Source organism: Kogia breviceps, chromosome 16 (assembly GCF_026419965.1).
Source record: "Kogia breviceps isolate mKogBre1 chromosome 16, mKogBre1 haplotype 1, whole genome shotgun sequence".
Classification (NCBI taxonomy): domain Eukaryota; kingdom Metazoa; phylum Chordata; class Mammalia; order Artiodactyla; family Physeteridae; genus Kogia; species Kogia breviceps.
The window spans coordinates 8,997,419-9,021,619 of record NC_081325.1 but is presented as its reverse complement, the minus strand read 5'-3'; the positions used below and the strand labels follow the sequence as shown (position 1 = coordinate 9,021,619).

The window sequence follows — 24,201 nt, the reverse complement described above, 5'->3', positions numbered from 1 at the left end:
CCTTCTTTAGCCTCATCCAAAACAAGAGTAATCATGAAATCATGGTTGGGTTCGATGTGCTTCTTAGATTTCCAGAGAACATTAACATAAATATACTATTATTAAATTTTAAAAATCTCATTTTGTTACTCTAAAACATTTCCTTTGAGGAAAAACTGCTGGTTGTGTAAAGTCTTGAGGGGCTATATTTTGTTTAAATTTGAGTTTTTCTCTAGGGCTCAGTATATGATATTGCTCCATGAATGTTTGCCAAATTAAAATCAAATGAGATGGATTAATTGGAATTTATTCATACCCTTAACATATTAGTATGAATCTGATTTATCCGGAGAGGCAATTGTGACCTTGGGAAGCAAAGAATGAGACTGGAAAGGAGGTGGACCTAAGAAAGGAAAATGTTGATAGGCGTGGAAAGGAGAGAGGAAAGACACCTGCAGAAGCTGGCCCTGGCCGGATATAGGGATGCTTTGCGAGGTGCACACATGCTGGGAAGGTCGGTTACGGAGCAGCAAACAGCGGATGGGTCTGGATGGGTCTTCCGTGGGAAGAGGACGCCACAGCACACCTGATATGGACCCCAGCTTTAAACAGCGTCACTGGCCACGGACCCTAGGGGGCTCCAGCGCAGTCCGCAGCCCCTGCTCCCCCGAAGGCCGAGGTCCGGCGGGGCAAGTCTGAGCTCGAAGCGTTAGCGGCTCCCCCAGGATCGCCACTGCCATCAGGATGCTGCCCGGACTGCATCCCGAGACACAGTCCTGTCAGGGGTCTCAGTAAGGAGACTGGGTCCCCCTCCACCCCCATTGCCCGTGACCCCACATCTAATTCCCTTTGGAGAAGCCACCTTCTCAGAGGTGGCACCAAAAGCGGGACAGGACTTTTGGGGGTGTGGAGGCAGGATCTCTGCCTTAATTGACCACAGTGGAAGGCATCAAGCTGAGCCTTTCCCACTCTGCGTTAAGTAAAGGGGGGGAGGGAAGAGACCCCTGATACAGCCCCAGAACTACTAGTTTCTTAAATGTTTTCAGTTCTGAACAGACAATGTAACAAGTAGGCAGTAAACTATTAAGACAAAATCCATGGAAGTTAAGGATTGTAATTAAATAAAGCTTACAACCAAGTGAATCTGTCCTGATAATTTTTATTGTAGTGTGTAGTAATTAGGTATAAATGACAAGTAGTTTAAGCAGTAGTTCTAATTACTATTAATTTGACAACACTGTTATAGGGGCTGCTCAGGAAAGTCCCCGAAGGTGCCTGGGATTGCTGGTTTTTCCATGGGTTTCCATCTAAAGGAAACAGAGGCAATAACAGATTTGAGACTTTTTACTTAAGTACTGTGCCCTTTTGTATTTGTTCTCAGAGTAGTACTACTCTTTCTTAAACTTCCTTGATTTAAAGATCTTGCTTATTGGATCTTTTTGAAACATAGAGTTTGGGGGGAAAACTCATCTCTTTGGTTGCCAAATAAGGCAAAAGAAGTTTGTAATCTCATTTCAGCTGATTGGGTCCATATTTAGGCTCTGGGAAAAGGAACAAAAAGGTAGACCAGTTATCCCGTCAGAGGCCCAGCTGTAGGCCTTAGGGCAGACTGTGTGTCCTCGTCAGGGTTCAGGATCATTGGATGATTAAGAGGGTCCCCTTTAGAGCATCCTGGATGTTGCATGTAGGAATTGAGTCTACAGAGCCAGTGAAACTCTTTGAAGAATTTCTCACTCTTGGTGCCTTGAAATTTTATTTCATTGTGGCCAAAAGAACATAAAATCTGTCTTGGAGGAAAGACCACTCTAATAATGGCAGGCCTCACACAATGCATCAGGCTTGCTGGGGTCAGGTGAGGACAGGGGCAGAGAGCTGGAACTGAACTGAGTGGAGCAGGATTTGGATGAGTTGGGGAGGGGAGAAGGAGTAAGGGTGGTTTTGGACATGGGGCATTTATTTTTTAATTTTTATTTTATTATTTATTTTTTTTTTTTTGCGGTACGCGGGCCTCTCACTGTTGTGGCCTCTCCCGTTGCGGAGCACAGGCTCCGGACGCGCAGGCTCAGCGGCCATGGCTCAAAGGCCCAGCCGCTCCGTGGCATGTGGGATCTTCCTGGACCGGGGCATGAACCCCTGTCCCCTGCATCGGCAGGCAGACTCCCAACCACTGCGCCACCAGGGAAGCCCAGACATGGGGCATTTAAGTGAAGCACTTTGGACAACTAAAATGAGAGCATGAACCTCTGCAGTGTGGGGGGCTGAAGGAGAGAGAAGAGGTTAGGATATGGAAGTATTGCAGACACTCAACCTTTTTTTCTGGGGTGGCAGAAGATCGACATACAGCTGCATGGATCATAATATTAAATCTCCCCCAAAGAAATGGTAGCAATCATAGTGACCATCTCACAGGGTAAAAAGCGAAGTAAATGTTATAATGTTTGTCAAGTATTTAGAGCAGTTCAAGGCACATAGTAGGTGCTCCAGGCATGGTAGCTATTGTTACTGCTGTTATTATTATTATTAAGGCCAGCCCTGCTCCTTCTATCCTACCAAAGGCTGATCAGGCTGACCCTCTTGCCCACAGCTGATTAGAGGAGTAAAAGATGTCCATCAACTTGAGGACTATTGAAAAGATTAGCTGGGCCAGTGAGAGTCTCTCTCTGTCTCAGTGTCTAAACCAGGACTTTTGAAAAGTGTTCAGGAAATGGTGGGAAAATGTTCAGGAAATGGAGACAGGACAGACAGAAGCAGACAGTGGAGGGAGCTGAGTTACACGACCAAGGAGGCTCTGGAGTCGAGCTTTTGAGCTAGTGCACCTTGGCTCCCAGATATCCTCCGAATCCAAAGCCACTCCCGACTCTGCCTCATGAAAGCCCGGTTCAGAGACAGCTTTCTGTTCTAAGATTTCCATGAGATTCCCTGTCATTGCATGTGTGTCCTCACCACAAAGGCCCTTGACTTGAGCCACCTTGAGGGGATTTCTGTTTCTTCCAAAAAGCCAAATTGAAAGAACGAATTGTGTCTGGAGAGGGCTCCACACATGGTTCCTATTTCCTTTTCTTTGTTCTTCTCTGTATTCTATATTTTCTACAATGAGCCTATACAATCAACTTATAATATTCTATAATGAAGACTTATTTTGTAACCAGAAAAAAAATGCTCCTTAAGTAAAAGAATTGGCCCACACATTTGCAGCAACTAGAACATTTGCCTGGGAAAGATCAGTGAACTCTAAGTCAGATCTACGTCCAGTGGCTTTCTCCTTATCCAGTCCTGTGCCCTGGCCCCTAAAGTGAGAAAGTGGGTGAAGGAGTCTCTAGGTTTCATTTTGGTTCTAAACACTATTGCTATCTCACTTATTACCCAGCTTGTCAGAATCTGTATTCCCACACCTGTAGGTGGTCTGAGGAGGGTGGCTTTCTCCTGAGTCAAACTCAGAGTTCTGGAAGCAGTAACCCTTCAGAATGGGGGTGTGTGCATGGTGGTATAGCGTTATGAAACTCTTCGTTCATTTCTTCATCCATTCTCTCACCTTGATCAGCATTTATTAAGTGCTTGACCTATACCAGATATTGGGCTAGACGCTGGGACTATGAAGACAAAACAGAGGACAGACAGGTGAGCCACTAATTTTAACACTCTGATAAGCACCAGGTCTGTTGGAGCCCTGGAACTACACAGAGAGGAAGCACTTAATGCTGGCTGGAGAGGTCAGGGAGGGGAGGCGCTTCTCAAGGGAGAAGCCACTGGAAAGATAAGTATTAGTTTTCCAGGCAGACTAGAGGGGCAGTGCCTTCCAGGAAGAGACAGAGCAAGTCAAACAGTGGGGGTCAGATCTTGACCCCCGTGTATCTAGTGTATATCATACTTAGGAGGCTGGATTTTGTCCTTAAGAAAATGAAAAGCCACCCGAACAAGACATTGTAGGACCATTCTCTCTGCAGCACGAAGGAGAGAGATGGGGAGGGACGGAGACCGTTTGCAGGAGTCTCGGAGAGAATTGCAGAGGGCCTGAACCAAGATGGTAGTGGGAATGGAGATGCAGGATGCCTGTTGGTAACAGGGTCCCATGACTCTGGAGGCTGGGGAGATGGAAGATGGGGCCAGGATTCTGGATGAGGTGAATGGGAAGAGGCTATTAGGAGAACATGGGGACAGGAAAAAGATGTGCAATATAAGATAATTCATTCCACTGGGGGCATATTGAATTGAATCTCCTTCTGAGATATCCAGGGAGAGAGGTCCATCCAGCAATTGGAAATGGAGGTCCAGAGCACAGGAGAGGTCTGGACATGTCACCACAGAGGTCACTGTTGAGTGAGGTCACCACAGGGGTCATTGTAGGGTAAGGGGAGAAGGGAAGTCTTGGGTGGAGGGAGCCTTGTTCTCATTCAGAAATGTCAGTGTCACTGAAGTCCACATGCTCAGGGAGTGATTGTCAAGGTTAGTAATTCAGAGGTGATTGTGCACACAGCTTAATAAAGGATCAGAGCTTGGGGGTGATAACAGGAAATAAGAAGCCAGAGGATTTAAGAACGAGGGAGATATGAGCGAGAGGCAAACTCTGGAGCCAGGCCTCCATGCTGGCCCTTGAATGAGGTTTGGGAGGCAGAGGTGGGGGTCCCTCTGTTCCTAAAGATCCAGGGCAGCCTTCACTGGCTGCAGAATCTCTCCTCTTGGCTGTCTTGCTCGCTCCTGGATCCCAGCCTGCCAAATGCTGCTGCAGCCCCATTTCCCCAGAATGACCCCCCACTTTGAACCATCCTCAGAGCCTGAGTCCTTCTTGATTCTTTCTACTGCCCACTTTCCTGGAAGCAGAACCACCATTTGACCAGCTGCTCAAACCCAGAAGTTGAGTCATTATTTTCCTCTTTCTCACCCTCCATCCCCAGTCACCAGGTCATTCAGCCCTCCTACTACACTCTGTTACCACAATCCACAGCCTGGGTGGATTCTGGGTCTCCCTGACTTTTGCTGCTCTCATCCCTGATCCTTCTTGACCCCAGATCCACTTTCCTGAAGCCCCCTTTCCTCACCCCAGCCCTTTGCTTGGAGCCCAGGGGCTCCCCGCTGCTCCACGGTTCCTACACACATGCCCCTCTCTGGTTTTCTGACCTTGGACAAATTGTTTAACTTCTGTGACTTTAATTTTAGTGTCTGTGAAGTGAGGAGGTTGGACCAGGTGATCTCCCAGGTGCTTTTTATGATTTCTCTGCTGCACCTCAAAGACTCTCCTCATCTCACACCTGTTAGGGTGTCTATTATCCAAAAGACAAGAAGTAACAAGTACTGGCCAGGATGTGGAGAAAAAGGAACTCTTGTGCACCGTTGGTGGGAGTGTAAACTAGTGCAGTCACTAAGGAAAACGGTATGGAGGTTCCTCAAGAAATTAAAAATAGAATGATCCAGCAATTCCACTTCTGGAATGCATATATATCCAAAGGAAATGAAATCATTGTCTCAAAGAGCTATCCATACTCCCCAGCTGACAGCAGCATTGTTCACCACAGCCAAGGTATTGAAACAACCTAAGTGTCTGTGGACGGATGAATAGATAAAGAAAATGTGATATATACACACATATACATTATATCTTTAATGGAATATTATTCAGCCTTAAAAAAAGAAGGGAAAAAAAAGAAGGAAGTCCTGTCATTTGCAACAATATGAATAATGAAACTGAAGGGCATTATGCTAGGTGAAATAAACCAGACAGAGAAAGACAAATACTGTATGATATCACTTATATGTGGAATCTAAAACAAAAGTCAAACTCATGGAAACAGAGAGCCGAGTGGTGGTTGCCAGGGCCTGGGGGTGGGGAAATAGGGAGAGTTGGTCAGAGGCTATGAACTTTCAGTTACAAAGTGAATAAGGTCTGAGGATCTAATGGATACCTTGGTGACTGTGGTTGATGACATTGTATTGTATTGATATAATTGAAATTTGCTGAGAGAGTAGAACTTAAATGTTCTCACCAAATAAAGGTAGGAAAAAAGGACTTTCCTGGTGGGTTCCCACCCCAGTTCACACAAACCCTGAGGCTTCTGGGTCTCCCCACGGTCCAGGAACACCCGGTGTTAGTTTCATCTAAGACCTTCTGCTCTTGTTCCCAACTGAGGCACCTCCCTGTTGTAGCAGGTGTGCAAACTGACATAGAAGCCTCAGCTTTAAGTCAAGGAGTGTGCTCTTCAGTGGTGGGTGTGGGATCTATTCTGGGTCTCTCAACCAGTCTGCTCTTCTTTGAATCTGACCAAGACTAGTCAGTGAGGTGGGGCCAGATTATGTTATGGTATCATCAAAAATCACCCAATTCTTAACTAAATGTTTTCATGATTCTTGTGAATATCAGTGACACTCTCACCAGGAACATCCTATAGTTCATAGTTTGTGTGCTCTCCCCCCAAATTCATATGCTGAAGCCCTCATCCCCAATACGATGATATTTGGAGATGGGACCTTTGGAAAGTAGTAAGGTCATGAGGGTAGAGCCTTCACGAATGGGATTAGCGCCTTTACAAAAAGAGACACGAGAGAGGTGATCTCTCTTCACAATGTGAGGAGACAAGGAGAAGTCAGCTATCTATGAACCAGGAAGAGAACCTCAGCAAGGACCCCACCACACTGCCACCATGATGCTTGGGTTTCTACCCTCCAGAACTGTAGGAAGTAATGTTTGTTGTTTAAGCCAGCTAGTGTATGGTATTTTGTTATGGCATCCCAAGCTGACTGAGACAGGCAGGCTCTTTTGACAATGAATTTAGGTTTGTATTGACATATTTAAATGGAGTCATCACACGTCATTCCTGTGTGCCATCCCCTCCCCCCAGCCCTTTTAATGGGACCTGTCTGCCCCTCACCCCACTCCCAGTGTTTATATTTGCCCAAAACCACCTTCTCTTTCCTCTTCATGCCTTCCTCTTTCTTGCTCTTGTTTTTCCAACCAGCGTACATCAGCTCCCAACATCTGATCGGGACCTCTTCTGGGGAAGGCCCATTGAGCCCACTTTCCAGTTGACCAACCAGCCTGCCTCCTGGCCTCCGACCTGAGCATCCCTTTTGCTGCTCCGACCTCAGACCGTCGGCAGCTATGGGAGGAGTTTCTCGTTGCCTGCTCTAGTCCACACGGCTCCATCACACCCTCCCCACTCCATTCCCCAGCCTGCTTCAACACAGACACAGAAGGGATACTGAAGAAGTCCTGTGTAAATAGGAGTTTTTAAAAGCTGCGCAGTTCAGACGAGAACTAATCCAAACCATCACAGGGGTGCATTTGTGTGGCGGCCAGATCAGAGCCAACACTAACATCCTCTCCTCCCTTGGAGTCTGTCTACAGAATGTGCTTCCCAGGCTGGGAGACATCAGCCTGTTTCAGATCACAAGCTGGCATGCCCCGGTTGCCCATGGCAACCCAGCTGCACTGGAGTGTTCGCATTTGTAAATGTGTGTGGGCTTAAAATTATATTATTGATTCTGTCTGGAAGATGATAGTCTGATTTGTATATAGCTCTGAATAAATTACTCATTATCCTTTACAGCCATCAGAGTATGAGTCTCTTTCCCTTTCTCTCTCTCTTTTTTTTTTAATTTTAGAGAGACAGCAAATTGTGTCAGCAGATGTGAAATGAAAAGCTTCCCATAACAACCATACTAAGAAATCAACATCCAGGGCACCATCCCGGGAAGTAGTCTGGGTATTACTGAATAGATTAAAAAATGGAATGAATTTGGGAGGGATGGAACCTATATTGGGTAGTCTATTTCAAAGGGACCATAAGGTATAGTTTGAGTTACAATGAAAAGCAGACAGGAGCAGAGGGAGATGCAGCCCCACCCTGGACTTGATCAGTTCAAGCTGAACACAAGCTTTCTCTTCTGTTTTCTTTGATGTGTAGTATATACCCGGGCAGATTGAAGTATTGTTCCAATTCAACACTCCTCCCTGTATCCATGCTTTTCACCCTGTAGCTCTGTAGATCATCCCAGAAAAGCCCTTGATTTTGAGCTTGATCTTACAGCTTGCTTTGACTAACTAGCTAAAGTGGCAGTGTGCCAGCTCTGAGTCTTGCCTTTAAGAAGCCTCAAGAATTTCCACTTGCCCTCCTGTGTTTTTTGTCATTAGTGTGAGAAGAACTTCCCTTGAGTGGGACCCACAATGAATACATGTGGACCATTCCCCTCTTCACCATCAAACCCAGCCAGATCGATGGCTTGAAGCACTACCCCAGCAATACCAAGCCCAGAGGAGCCACTTCAGCCAAGCTGCAGATGCATGGGAAATAAATTCTCACTGCCACCAAGATTTTGTAGGTGCTTGTTATGCAGCAGTAGCTGACTGTTAAAATCCTCCATCTTTTCAACATCACAGCCATCAGTGTCACTGATGTTGGAAAAGAAAAGAACAACGTCCCTCAACTCTTCATTTCAGTAGTTGCTGATCACAGCCTTATTGAGAGAAAATGCAGATCATGCATCACAATTTCAATTCACATTGGGCCCTCATTGTGCACTGTACCATTGAATGTGGCATTGCTACCAGGAGCCATAAAGAAGCCAATGTACCTGAGAGAAGCTCCAAGTAAATTGCAAGATTTCATCTCTACTCTTTTAGTGCTCATGGAAGTCCTGCCAAAAGATTGGTGGGCTTATGCTTGAATGGGGAGGAAGCGTGGCATTATATCTCTCAGAAAGCACTGTCAGTGATTCTTTCAGTTCATCCCCAAATGAACACCTTTATCAGAATGTCACATGTTATTACCCTCAAGCTGTTTCTAAACTTCCGTGTTTCCACTCTCCAGTCAAGAGATGTACCATACAAGCACACTCGATCACTTTCAACAAATATTTGTTGAGCACCTACTGTGGGCTGGACACCTATTGTAGGAGCAGCGTGCTCGAGGCCATGTTGAATAAAAGAAGAGTGGCTGTGATGGGCAGTTAGGGAGGGTAAGAGTCAAGACTGACTCCCAAACATCTGTCATGAGACACCTGGCAGATGGACGTGCCATTTACTAAGATGGAAAACCTGGGTAGGGGCTGGTTTGGGGGAAAATAAAAAGTTCGGCTTGGGGCGTATTATGTTTGAGATGCTTCTGAGACATGAAAGTAGAGCTGTCACGCGGGCAGTTAGAGGTCCAGATATGGAGCTCAGAGGAGAGAGGTCTAGGCAGAAGATACCGATTTGGAGGGGAGGGTTGCCAACGTGTAGATGGCATTTAAAACCACAGGACTGAGGGAGCACACACAGAGCGTCTCGAGAAGATGGCCCGGGCTGGGTGCTGAGGAATCCTAGTATTTCGAGGACAGGCAGGCAGAAGAGGAGTAAGTAAGGGGGCTATAAAGGGGCAGCTGGGGAGACAGGAAGGTGGACAGTGGAAACCATAGATGTCTGCGCATCATTCCCACCCGGCAGCCATCTCCCCCCAGCACTCCCCTGCTAACGGAACTCTACCTCGTGTAGGTCTTGGGGGCCATGCCCTTCATGAGAGGCAGAGCTCCTCCCCCGTCTCGGGGGGTGAATCATGCGTGGGGTCTAAGACAACCATGGTAACCTGCTCTCCTTGCTGGTTTGGGTGTAGCATGAGCATGTGACACAACTTTGGCCAATCAGGTGTGAGTGGAAGTCCACTGGGTGGTTTTGGGAAAGGTTCCCATGCTTTTGAAAAGTGAAGGAAGGGAGAAAACAGTACTTTTCCTGCCTCAGATGTGGCCTCTGGATGGAGATGCTGCAGCCATCTTGCAAACAGGACAAATGTGAGCCCCAAAGCCCAAACAACAAAGCTACAAAGGATATTTGTGTTAAATTACACCTTTGAATTGTTGAATTCACCAAGTGTGGAGCACTCCCTACCAACAGATTTAGTTTGTAAGGTAATCAATTTTCTAAATATTCGGGCATTGTGGGTCTTATATGACCTGTGTGTAGCTCAAAGCATCCCAGGTGGTACCTGTGGTTTCCCACGACAGAGATCAAGGTGACTCATGCCTGCTGGTAATATGATTATGCCAAGGGCTTGAGAGTGACGTTTCACTCAGAACTTAATGGTTTCTTTTACCTTATTTGGGGGAATAGTAATTTCCCAAACTTTTAAGTGTATTGTTGGTCACTCTTAATACTGATTTAATATTATGCTTACAGTTTGTTTCTTTCAACAGTCAAAAACAAAATTCTTCTGCCAAGCTAAAAGCATGCTTTATCTCAGCAATCTCAGAAGAAATGGGTCACTTTTAATTATGACATCTCATCCACACCTGGTCAGCAAGAAGGATGCTGAGAAAGACTGAGCTGGAAACATTCTAGGGTTTACTTTCCAGCTAACATGGAAAAGATTCAGGATAGGGCAATGCAGGAAGGAAAAATAGATATCAAAGGGTCAGAACAACAAGAAAATGAGATAGGAACTTAAATAGAAATAAAGTTCCCTGAAGTCAAGATGTTTGATGACACTTAGTGCCTTAATTAACCAGATTTTAAGATGACCGTATATCTTCAAATGGTTTAGGCCAAGCTTACAGCTCTTTGAATAGTGTTCTTTTTATTCAATTAATGCTTCTGAAAGAGCTTTAATTTTACATTAATCAAAAGCCTTCATGATATTCTCAGGATTTACTCAAATTCAAGGGTTTTTTTGTGGGTTTTTTTTTTTTAAGTGCAATTAAGTTATCAAGGCAGAGGCTCTGATTGCAGGGACAAAATTCCATAGAAACAGCTAGCTGAGCACACTAAGCCCTGGGCACTGCTGCACCCCATGTTTGTGCCAGGCCGAGGGGGGCACGTGGTCAGTCTTCACAATGATTGGGACAAACTTCCCTCTACCTTCCTCCTGAGGAGCAAAACCTGCTTCCTTGACAATGTAAACGGTTACCTTATAATACCCGTTTTTACTGCAAACAGCTCTCTGCCTGTACCCCAAGCAGAATTCTAGAAAATTCTATGAGATTAAAAAGGAAAGAAAAGAAAAAGACGAAGAGAACGTTTTCTTACCCGTTAGCATGAGATGTTTCTAACCTTCCCAAAGCAGAACCTGCTCTTCTTCCTCTCCAGTTCGTGGTATCAGACAGCAAAACCTTCCAGGGACTCCTATACTGATTAGAATCATGTCTACTCTGTCCCCAGGGGCAATTACTGTTGATCACAGAGATGCCAGGTGAAGAAAATCTTGCTACTTTCTTGCTGGGAGCAGCCAGTGCTGGTGAGCTGTACCCACAGTGGTGGCTCGCCCCTCACTGTGCCAGGGTTTATAACTGGAGTACCTGGAGAGGTTCCTCCTCTCTCCCTTCCCCCCTGCCCCTCCCACCCCGGGTGCATTAATCCCATCACACGTGAAGGTAATTGATGCTAACGTGAAGCTGGGAGGTGGGGTGGGAGGAAATGCCAGGGAGTGAACAAAGAGGAAAATAACTGGTATTAAAAATGCTCTCTTACCATCTTGTCCTGCCAGGGTGCAATTAATAGTAATTATATGTGGGTGCTATCCACTGTCCAAAATGGAACCCTTGATTACCCAATCCCACGCCTCCTCCACCTGCCCTGTCTCAGATAACATCTCCATTTTCCTAATTGCCTAGGGAAAAACCCTTGGAGTCATCTCCCTCCCCTCTTTGTTCTCCCAAGCACACATTCAGTCCACCAACAAATCCTATTTGTTCTACCTTTGAAGTATCTTCAGGCAGTACCTCCCGGGTTTCATTTCTGCCCCACTACAATATGTTCTATGTAGAGAGTGGTCTTTTAAAAACAGAAGTTGGACAATGTGTACCCTCTACTCAAACACCTGCCATGCTTCTCGTATCATTCAAAGTAAAATGCAAAGTAAAATCCATAACCTTGGAGGCTTCTCTGATCTGCCCTTCTATCTGTCCGACCTCACCTCCTACTGTTCTCCCCTCACTTCTCCAGGACCACCTTGACCTTCTCTTAGAACTTGCAGGGCTTCTGCCCTTGTTCCCTCTACCTGGAAAGTCCTTCCTCCAAACATCCACAAGGTTCCCCCCTCCTCCCTCACTTCTGTCAGGAGTGAGCTCAGTGCCATGTTACAGAGGCCTTCCAGGCCACCCCACTTAAAATAGCAACCCCCATGCCTCTCTATCTTTAGCCTGCTGTATTTTTCTTCCTACTCCTGAATTCAACATTGTATTATATATTTACATGGTGTATTATACGTATGTGAAACCCCCTTTAAATGAAAAGACACAGATGGGTTAAAAGTAAAAGGATGGAAAAATATACTGAAACTAACCAAAAGAACAGAAATAGCTACATTAATATCAAAGTAGACTTCAGAATATGGAATACTATGGAACATAAAGAGGGGCATTATAGTGATACAATGAAAAAAGGGATTTTCCTGAAATCCTACGTAACTGATACATGCTAACAGGGCTACGATTGTCTAGAAAGGATGTCACCAGCCCCTTCTAGACATGGCAGGCACTCTCCAGTTCACCAAAGTCCTCACCACTCCCTATGGCCTCACACCTGGCCCACTGTCCTTATTTCGGTCACCTGCCAGGCCACTGTAGGCATTAAGTTGAGACTCTTGCTTGTGAAAATAGCATAATTACAATGCCGTTGCCTCCAGGAAAGACCCAGGCTCAACATCGTTCCAGCAACCTTCCTGACCCTTCAGGCCGGGTTAGCCAAGCTTCTCAGAAACCCTATAACACCCTGTGCTTGGCTCTATCATATGTCTCTTCAGAGTTTATTGACATTTCTCTCTGTATTAGGTAGAACACTATTGACTCCCAGCTCAATGCTGCTTTTGTCAAAAGGGGACATGAATTGGCTCGTGTGGCTAAGGTGGCGGCTGGACTCAAGGACTCACTCCAGTCTCATCAGGACCCTCCCTCTCTTTCATGCATCCTCTCCCATGGCTCCATTCTCTGCCTGGTTGTCCCCATGAGGCTGGAAGAAAGACCACAGGTAGCTCTGGATGTGTCTTACAGCCTCATAAGCACAGAGGAAAGAGAGCTCTGCCCACATCTCCACTGAGGAAAACCCGGGCTGGACCCCAACGGTGGCCAGAGAGGAGAGGTACCAAACATGGCCCAGGCTGACTGCAGTGAGTTTTCGGCTGACATCAGAACCACGTGGCTAGAGTTGGGGGCAGGGAGTGCTCCTGAAGTGGGGTACACCACCCCGGGCTGGTAAAATATAACCTTGCTAACTTGTCTGTATTTCCCACTAGACTCTTAAGTCTTTAAGAATGGTTATTCTGTCTTTGATTTTGGTATCTAGTACAGCACAGTGTCTGGCACAAAAGACTTAAAAATATTTTATTTTTATTTTTGGCCATGCCATGTAGCTTGTGGGATCTTAGTTTCCCGACCAGGGATTGAACCTGGGTCCTCGGCAGTGAAAGCTCGGAGTCCCAACCTGGACCGACAGGGAATTCCCAGAAATATTTTTTTTTTAAATGTTGAATGAGGGATAAAGTTTAAGCTGTCATAATCATACACCTTGGATTTTCTGGAACCATCCCAATTCATGAAATGTGATTATTTTTTAAAAGATAATTCTTTAAATGAATAAATTCACTGTTTTATAAAGTGTTCTATAAAATCACATTCAGAAATCATATTCAGTACTTGGCCACACACTCTGCTTTTGGTTTTGGTTGAGAAAAGCTGGCTGGCTGTGTTGGTTATAATCTGTTTGGCCTCCAAATCCCCTTAATACCCTTCCCTGGCCCACTCTGTGCCACTGGAGCCTGACCCTTTGGGCTGCATCTTCCTCAGTACCTTTCTGGTGGCGTCCGTTGGGCTTGGTCAATGGGAGCCACTGGAGGAGCTCAGATTGTATCAGAGGGAAGGAGAAAGCAAGAGTGGAGTATTTCTTCCCCAGTCTCTCCCTGTTTCATGTCTTTGGCCATGGCTCTTTCTCTCTGTGACCACAGCCCCAGGGGACAGCAGCTCCTCCACACAGCTGGGTCTCACTGGGCTCCAGTCACATTGTCCATTCAGGCCTAGAGCTGGTAACAGCTTCCTTCCATTGTTAGCCTCTGCAAACCTCACCCTCAGAAGTAGTCCGTTCATTCAAGCCCCATCAAGTGAAACAAATGAGGTGGATTCTGTTTCCTGCCTAGAGCCTAACTGAGCCATCCACTTAAACTTAGCAGGTACAACTTGCGGCTCCCCTAGGTCAGTGGGGCCTCCTCTTTGCTGTGCATTGGAATCACCCTGGGAATTTTAGAACAGACTGCTGCAGGTTCCATCCCTAGATTTTCTGATGCAATTGGTCTGGGGAGTGGCCTGGATATCAGGATTTTTAAAATCTCTCCAGGCCCTTCTATAGTGCAGTCAAGATTGAGAAGCATTGCTCTGGCTCATATGCCTCTTGTACAGACAGGAGATTTTTAACACATAATGAAAACTCAACTACACATGCCCCATTGTGATTTTTTTATTTTTTAAAAAGTATTGCAGTCTTCAGTTGAAAGTGAAGTTACTTTTCTACTCTTCTCTTCGTGAAAGCATTTTTTAACAAAATAGAACAGGTTTAAACATATTTATAGATAAGGAACCAAGATGGCGGAGTAGAAGGACGTGCTCTCACTCCCTCTTGAGAGAACACCAGCATCACAACTAGCTGCTGGACAATCATCGACAGGAAGACACTGGAACTCACCAAAAAACATACCCCACATCCAAAGACAAAGGAGAAGCCAAAATTAGATGGTAGGAGGGGCGCAATCACAGTAAAATCAAATCCCATAACTGCTGGGTGGGTGACTCACAGACTGGAGAACACTTAGACCACAGAAGTCCACCCACTGGAGTGAAGGTTCTGAGCCCCACGTCAGGTTCCCAACCTGGGGGTCCAGCAACGGGAGGAGGAATTCCTAGAGAATCAACCTTTGAAGGCTAGTGGGACTTGACTGCAGGACTTCGACAGGACAGGGGGAAACAGAGACTCCACTCTTGGAGGGCACACACAAAGCAGTGTGCACATCGGGACACAGGGGAAAGAGCAGTGACCCTCAAGGGAGACTGAACCAGACCTACCTGCTAGCGTTTGAGGATCTCCTGCAGAGGCGGGTGGTGGCTGTGGCTCACCGTGGGGACAAGGACACTGGCAGCAGAAGTTCTGGGAAGTACTCCTTGGCGTGAGCCCTCCCAGAGTCCACCATTAGCCCCACCAAAGAGCCCGGGTAGGCTCCAGTGTTGGGTCGCCTCAGGCCAAACAACCAACAGGGAGGGAACCCAGCTCCATCCATCAGCAGACAAGCGGATTAAAGTTTTACTGAGCTCTGCCCACCAGAGCAACAGCCAGCTCTACCCACCACCAGTCCCTCCCATCAGGAAGCCTGCACAAGCCTCTCAGATAGCCTCATCCACCAGAGGGAAGGCAGCAGAAGCAAGAAGAGCTACAATCCTGCCTCCTGTGGAACAAAAACCACATTCACAGAATGATAGACAAGACGAAAGGCAGAGGGCTATGTACCAGATGAAGGAACAAGATAAAACCCAGAAAAACAACTAAATGAAGTGGAGATAGGCAACCTTCCAGAAAAAGAATTCAGAATGATAGTGAAGATGATCCAGGACCTCAGAAAAAGAATGGAGGCAAAGATTGAGAAGACACAAGAAATGTTTAACAAAGACATAGAAGAGTTAAAGAATTGATAAACCATTAGCCAGACTCATCAAGAAAAAGAGGGAGAGGACTGAAATCAATAAAATTAGAAATGAAAAAGGAGAAGTTACAACAGACACCGCAGAAATACAAAGCATCCTAAGAGACTACTACAAGCAACTCTATACCAATAAAATGGACAACCTAGAAGAAATGGACAAATTCTTAGAAAGGTATAACCTTCCAAGATTGAACCAGGAAGAAATAGAAAATATGAACAGACCAATCACAAGTAATGAAATTGAAACTGTGATTAAAAATCTTCCAACAAACAAAAGTCCAGGACCAGATGGCTTCACAGGTGAATTCTATCAAACATTTAGAGAAGAGCTAACACCCATCCTTCTCAAACTCTTCCAAAAAATTACAGAGGAAGGAACACTCCCAAACTCATTCTATGAGGCCACCATCACCCCGATACCAAAACCAGACAAAGATACTACAGAAAAAGAAAACTACAGACCAATATCACTGATGAATATAGATGCAAAAATCCTCAACGAAATACTAGCAAACAGAATCCAACAACACATTAAAAGGATCATATACCATGATCAAGTGGGATTTATCCCAGGGATGCAAGGATGCTTCAATATACATAGATCAATCAATGTGATAAGCCATATTAACAAATTGAAGAATAAAAACCATATGATTATCTCAATAGATGCAGAAAAAGCCTTCAACAAAATTCAACACCATTTATGATAACTCTCCAGAAAGTGGGCATAGAGGGAACCTACCTCAACATAATAAAGGCCATATATGACAAACCCACAGCAAACATCATTCTCAATGGTGAAAAACTGAAAGCATTTCCTATAAGATCAGGAACACGACAAGGATGTCCACTCTCACCACTATTATTCAGCATAGTTTTGGAAGTCCTAGCCACGGCAATCAGAGAAGAAAAAGAAATAAAAGGAATACAAATTGGAAAAGAAGTAAAACTGTCACTGTTTGCAGATGACATGATACTATATAGAGAGAATCCTAAAGATGGCACCAGAAAACTACTAGAGCTAATCAATGAATTTGGTAAAGTTGCAGGATACAAAATTAATACACAGAAATCTCTTGCATTCCTATACACTAATGATGAAAAATCTGAAAGAGAAATTAAGGAAACACTCCCATTTACCATTGCAACAAGAAGAATAAAATACCTAGGACTAAACCTACCTAGGGAGACAAAAGACCTGTATGCAGAAAACTATAAGACACTGATGAAAGAAATTAAAGATGATACCAACAGATGGAGAGATATACCATGTTCTTGGATTGGAAGAATCAATATTGTGAAAATGATTATACTACCCAAAGCAATATACAGATTCAATGCAATCCCTATCAAATTACCAATGGCGTTTTTTACAGAACTAGAAAAAAAAATCTTAAAATTTGTATGGAGACACAAAAGACTCAGAATAGCCAAAGCAGTCTTGAGGGAAAAAAAACGGAGCTGGAGGAATCAGACTCCCTGACTTCAGACTATACTATAAAGCTATAGTAATCAAGAGAATATGGTACTGGCACAAAAACAGAAATATAGATCAATGGAACAAGTTAGAAAGCCCAGAGATAAACCCACGCACCTATGGTCAACTAATCTATGACGAAGGAGCCAAGGATATACAATGGAGAAAAGACAGTCTCTTCAATAAATGGTGCTGGGAAAACTGGACAACTACATGTCAAAGAATGAAATTAGAACACTCCCTAACACCATACATAAAAATAAACTCAAAATGGATTAGAGACCTAAATGTAAGACTGGACACTATAAAACTCTTAGAGGAAAACATAGGAAGAACACTCTTTGACATAAATCACAGTAAGATCTTTTTTGATCCACATCCTAGAGTAATGGAAATAAAAACAAAAATAAACAAATGGGACCTAATGAAACTTAAAAGCTTTTGCACAGCAAAGGAAACCATTAACAAGATGAAAAGACAACCCTCAGAATCGGAGAAAATATTTGCAAACGAATCAACAGACAAAGGATTAATCTCCAAAATATATAAACAGCTCATGTAGCTCAATATTTTAAAAAAATCCAATCCAAAAATGGGCAGAAGACCTAAATAGACATTTCTCCAAAGAAGACATACAGATGGCAAAGAAGCACATGAAAAGCTGCTCAACATCACTAATTATTAGAGAAATGCAAATCAAAACTACAATGAGGTATCACTTCACACCAGTTAGAATGGGCATCATCAGAAAATCTACAAACAACAAATGCTGCAGAGGATGTGGAGAAAAGGGAACCCTCTTGCACTGTTAGTGGGAATGTAAATTGACACAGCCACTATGGAGAACAGTATGGAGGTTCCTCAAAATACTAAAAATAGAATTACCATATGATCCAGCAATCCCACTACTGCACATATACCCTGAGAAAACCATAATTCCAAAAGATACATGCACCCCAATGTTCACTGTAGCACTATTTACAATAGCCAGGTCATGAAAGCAACCTAAATGCCCATCGACAGACGAATGGATAAAGAAGTTGTGGTACATATATGCAATGGAATATTACTCAGCCATAAAAAGGAACAAAATTGGGTCATTTGTAGAGACGTGGGTGGATCTAGAGACTGTCATACAGAGTGAAGTAAATCAGAAAGAGAAAAACAAATATGGTATATTAACGCATATATGTGGAACCTAGAAAAATGGTACAGATGAACCAGTTTGCAGGGCAGAAATGGAGACACAGATGTAGAGAACAAACGCATGGACAACAAGGGGGGGAACGCGGTGGGAGGGTGGGGTGGTGGTGTGATGAATTGGGCGATTGGGATTGACATGTATACACTGATGTGTATAAAATTGATGACTAATAAGGACCTGCTGTATAAAAGAATAAATAATATAAACTTCAAAAAAAAAAAAAAAAGGAGACAACCAAGAGCTAGAGCTAGGCTGAATGATAAGGTTCAGACAACAGACGGGTGATAGTTGGGGGTTAGGGAAGGCTGAGGGGAGCAGAAATGAGTGAAGGTGGTCAAAAGGTACAAACTTCCAGTTATAAGATAAATAAGTTTTGGGGAATCTAATGTACAGCATGGTAACTATAGTTAACAATACTGTATTGTGTTTTTGAAAGTTGCTGAGCGTAAACCTTAAAAGTTCTCATCACAAGAAAAAAAATTGCAACTATGTGAGGTGATGGATGTCAACTAAACCTATTGTGATCATTTTGCAATATAAACATATATCAAATCATTGTGTTGTACACCTTAAACTAATACAATGTTATACGTCAATTATATCTCAATAAAACTAGAAAAAAAAATGGGGAAAAAACCTATTTATAAAACAGTTTTTTTCGAGAGGTTAAAAACAAAGAACAGATGTTTCTGGAAAGCATAGAAACATGTACTTTTTGGGATAGGATATGTGTGTGTCAGCAGGGGGCAGTGAGTTTTGCAGGAGGTTAGAAAGAGAATCAAAAGAGCCATCAGGGTATACCACAAGAGAAAGAATTTCAGAATCATTATCTGTGTTGAAACACTGCTCTCTTTGAAATATAATAATGAAGGTACATAATTAACTCACGTCAAGTACACTGATCTGGTCTTGACAATCTGCTCTGAAAAAAGGAACATATTAAAGCACTCATTCACATCCTTTGGCACATTAAAATAAGCAGTGGCCACTGGCCTCATGAGAACCTTTGAAGTGTTCAACGTTTAAAATGCCTTCATTAGTTGGCAGGTTTTAAAATACAAAAGGACCACAACCACACTCTCCTGTCTTAGAAGACAATCACTTTTTAAATGCATTTGTCAGTGGTGATCAGACTTAATATTTTTAAGAGGGAGAATGGATTCTACCAAGCCTTTCATTTCATTTTGACGGTTCCAGAGACCTCTCATCTAAATAAATACTGTGCCTGTATCTATTAGCTCTTGCTGCATTAATCTCAGTGCCATGCAATGGGAAGCACTTATTTCTCACTCACTCTTTGTGGATCCCTAGGGAGGGTCAGCTAGGGTAGCTGGATCAGTCCATTTGGGCCGCTAAAACAAATCATCATAAACTAGGTAGTTTGTAAGCAACAAACATTGATTTCTCATATTTCTGGAGGCTGGAACTCCAAGATCATGGCACAAACAGATCTGGTGTCTGGTGAGGACTTTCTGGTTCAGATGGCCATCTTTTCTCTGTGTCCTTACATAGCAGAAGGGAGTTCTGTGGGGTCTCTTTTATAAGGCCACTAATCCCAATCATGGGGGCTCTGCCTCATGACCTAATCACCTCCAAAGGTCCCACCTCCTAATACCATCACCTTGGGGATTAGGATTTCAACAGGTGAATTTTGGGGGTACGCAAACTGACCATAGCAGTAGCTCTCATCCACATGACTCTCACCCTTCTCCTGGGACCAGTGGGCAGCCCAGACTTATGTCCGCTAACATCCCATTGGCTAAAGCAAGTCACATGACCAAGCTCACAGTCAAAGGCTGGGGAAATCCCTTCCAAAGCGTGTGGAGACAGGGAGAGATGAAGAACTGGGGACAATAATTTCGTCTACCACAGTGCCCAAAGAAAAAGTCTGTCTAATAGTGCATGTTTATAAATGTAGCATTTCTGGCTCTAGAGTGGCAGCCACTTATCTGTTCTACAATTCTGTATGTAGTCTGCCTTTCTGTTTCCAGCCAGATGGGAGGCTACATTCATCCACAGGCTGTCTGCTGTGAGGCAGTGGGTGAGAGTGGCTTTTCTTGGCTGTCCTGCCCTTAGAATACCAAAACTATCTCCAAAGAAGTAACGACAGGTTTGGGAGGAGGGTCAACTAGGTGAAGCAAGGGGATATTTTAGGTGGTGAAACTATTCTGTATGATACTGTAATGATGGATATGACACTATGCTTCTGTCAAAACCCATAGAACTTTACAGCACAAAGAGTGAACTTTAATGTATATAAATTTTTTTTAAAATTCATTTAAGAGGTCAAGGATCCCATTTGGGATTCCCGGAGGACAGGGAAAGCTGAAGATGCAGCCACAACATGTCTGCAGGGATGAACACTCCAGCCCCAGACAAGGCTCTGTAAGAGGATGAACGTAAAACCAAACCACGTTCATGAGGGATCCACAACTTGAACCAACAGAAATTTATTGAATATTCTGGAACACAGAAACTACAACAAGAGAGTCCATGCTATTAGGAGCCAATGGCACTCAGTCCATGCAGGATCTGGCCCCCGCCCCTTTGACCTCTTTTGTATGACTGACCCTCTGCCCTGTCCCTAGCCAACTCACCATGCTTCAGCCACTCTGCCTTCTGACTGTTTCTAGGACGTTTCAAGAAATACTTCAAGCTCTTTCCTACTTTGACGCCCTTGCCTTGCTGTTCTGCAAGCCTGGAAAGCTGTTGCTCATCTCTTCACATGGCTGTTTTTTTCCCCTCTTTATGGGTCAGCTTAAATGAGGCCTCCTCACAGGAGCTCCCCCATCATAGCACTGCTTACACTGTGTGTGGCACTTATATTTTGTAATTATACTGTTCATTTTGACTTGTTTTTGATCTGTCCCTTCTTCTAGAATGTAAGCTCCATGTATGTTTTTTCACTACAAATATATTCCCATGACCTACAACACTGCCACATAGCAGGTGTTCAATAAATATTTATTGAATGAAGGACTACTCAGTTTTTAATATTTGGTTTAAGATCCCGATGGAATATGGACCGTGATTTGGAGAGTGTTGTGAGGACACGAAGTCCCACTATATATACTAAACTAGGAGAGAAACCACATGAAATTACTGGTTGGCCACAGCTAGTGTCCCCAGTGCTCCAAGAAAGACATAAACAGCAAAAAAGAACAATTGGGAATTAAGTAAATGCAAATAAAATACAAACCCAGCATGAATGGCAACATGAATATCAATTAAAATGTAATTTAAGGTCAAAATCATTAACGGGGTCAAAGAGGAATAACATGTAATGGGAAAAAAGTTAATTAATGAAGAAGCTCTGTATAAGTCATAAGCATTGATAAACAACATAGTAGCCAAAACTATGTAGCAAAAATCCCAGAAATACAAGGAGACATTGATGAACACATTTTTATTGTGGAATGTTTCAAATATTATTGCCTCAGAATTTGCCAGGTCAAATATGCAATTAAGGCAAAGATAGAGGGGCTTGAGAAATACAATAAACTACACATTTTTCTTCTGATATTCATCTAATACACAAATTAATCTTGGCATAAAAATTTTTTTGCTAATTGTCCCAAAGCAGAGATTTGTTTTTTAACTTTCAAATAGGAAATCAATACTAAAAAGTTTTTTTAATCCCCTAATTTTTGAAAAATTAAGAAACCTCTTCCACATAATTCTTGGTTCAAAGAGGAAATCAGAATTGAAGACACAAATTAAGTATCCAAAAGAGAATAGGAAAAAAACATTATATCAAAAGCTACTGGGGGGCTTCCCTGGTGGCGCAGTGGTTGAGAATCCGCCTGCCAATGCAGGAGACACGGGTTCGTGCCCCGGTCCGGGAGGATCCCACATGTCGCGGAGCGGCTGGGCCCGTGAGCCATGGCCTCTGAGCCTGCGCATCGGGAGCCTGTGCTCCGCAACGGGAGAAGCCACAACAGTGAGAGGCCCGCGTACCACAAAAAAAAAAAAAAAAAAAAAAAAAAGCTATTGGGGGCTTCCCTGGTGGTACAGTGGTTAAGAAGGTTAAGAATCCACTTGCCAACGCAAGGGACATGGGTTCGAGCCCTGGTCCGGGAAGATCCCACATGCCGTGGAACAACTAAGCCCATGCGCCACAACTACTGAGCCTGCCCTCCAGAGCCCGTGAGCCACAACTACTGAGCCTGTGCTCTAGAGCCCATGCTCCGCAACAAGAGTAGCCTCAGAAATGACAAGCCCACACACCGCAATGAAGAGTCGCCCATGCTCGTCACAACTAGAGAAAGCCTGCACACAGCAACAAAGACCCAATGCAGCCAAAAATAAATAAATTTAAAATAAATTTTTAAAAAATCCTACTGGATACGGTTAAAACTAGGTAGGTAGGGAGGTGGGGAGGGAAGAGATGACTTGCAGCCTTAAATGATTTTATTATTTAAAAATAAAACAAACAGGGCTTCCCTGGTGGCGCAGTGGTTGAGAATCCGCCTGCCAATGCAGGGGACACGGGTTCGAGCCCTGGTCTGGGAAGATCCCACATGCCGCGGAGCAACTAAGCCCGTGGGCCACAACCACTGAGCCTGCACTCTAGAGCCCACGAGCCACAACTACTGAAGGCCACGTGCCTAGAGCCCATGCTCCGCAACAAGAGAAGTCACCGCAGTGAGAAGCCTGTGCACTGCAATGAAGAGTAGCCCCCGCTCGCCGCAACTAGAGAAAAACCTGCGCGCAGCAATGAAGACCCAATGCAGCCAAAAATAAATAAATTAATTAAAACACACACACACACACAAACAAAATAACACAAAGTCATGATGAAATTATGTTTAGAGCAATTTGGATCTTATTTTTCCTTGATTATTGAGAAAATAACCTAGTTACGTTCAGATTTTCTTCATTTGAACTATTTTCCATTTTTAACCGTCCCTTGGTCAACGTCACAGTAAGAGTAAATAAAGCGATCAAGAATCTGTCGGTCTGAAAATTATGAAGAAAAACAGGATGAAAATTTCCATTTAATTATTTAAGTGGTGCAGTGGTTGAGAATACAGCTGCCAATGCAGGGGACACAGGTTTGGGCCCTGGTCCGGGAAGATACTACATGCCACGGAGCAACGAAGTCCGTGTGCCATAACTACTGAGCCTGTGCTCTAGAGCCCACGAGCCACAACTACTGAGCCCACGAGCCACAACTACTGAAGCCCGCACGCCTAGAACCCATGCTCCACAACAAGAGAAGCCACCGCAATGAGAAGCCCGCGCACCGCGATGAAGAGTAGCCCCTGCTCACTGCAACTAGAGAAAGTCCACGCGTAGCAACGAAGACCCAAGGCAGAAATAAATAAATAAATTTATTTTAAAAACAAACAAACAAACAAAAACAATGAACAGGGCAGACTTGTGGTTGCCAAGGGAGAGGGGAGGTGGGGAGGGAAGGACTGGGAGTTTGGGAGTAGCAGAAGCAAATTGGTATGTAAAGGATGGATAAACAACAAGGTCCTACTGTATAGCACAGGGAACTAATATTCAGAGTGTTTGAAGGGTCTAGAAATGCTTTAAGTGGAGAATATAGAGGGCATATAATAAGGGTTTCACTGAATAGTGGATTTCTAGTAGTTAACCTCTGTGGGAAGAAATAGAACCAATGGCCAGAAGTTTAGCCAGGAAGATTCTAGCTGTTGAGAACTTTCAAACAGAGTATCCAAGGATGAAGGAGCTACACTGGGGGATGGGACACCCCCTCCAAAGAGTTTAAACAGGTAATCTGTCTCCTCTTGGCAAGGATGGACGAGAAGGGATTTATACATGATGGCAGGATCTAGACTAGGTACTCCTAGGCTGCCTTCTAACCCAAGATGCTCAGCTTCTGCTCTATGATTTTTGTCTAAAGCACTCCTTGATCCCAACTCCATGCAAGGAATAAA

General features: G+C 44.1%; 1 protein-coding gene across 5 annotated transcripts in view; it reads right to left on the bottom strand.

Annotated features, from left to right (window-relative positions):
• TEX26 (testis expressed 26) overlaps positions 1-24,201 on the bottom strand; it is a 188,925-nt gene that overhangs the window by 143,749 nt on the left and 20,975 nt on the right. The gene's annotated exons all lie outside the window — the stretch shown is intronic.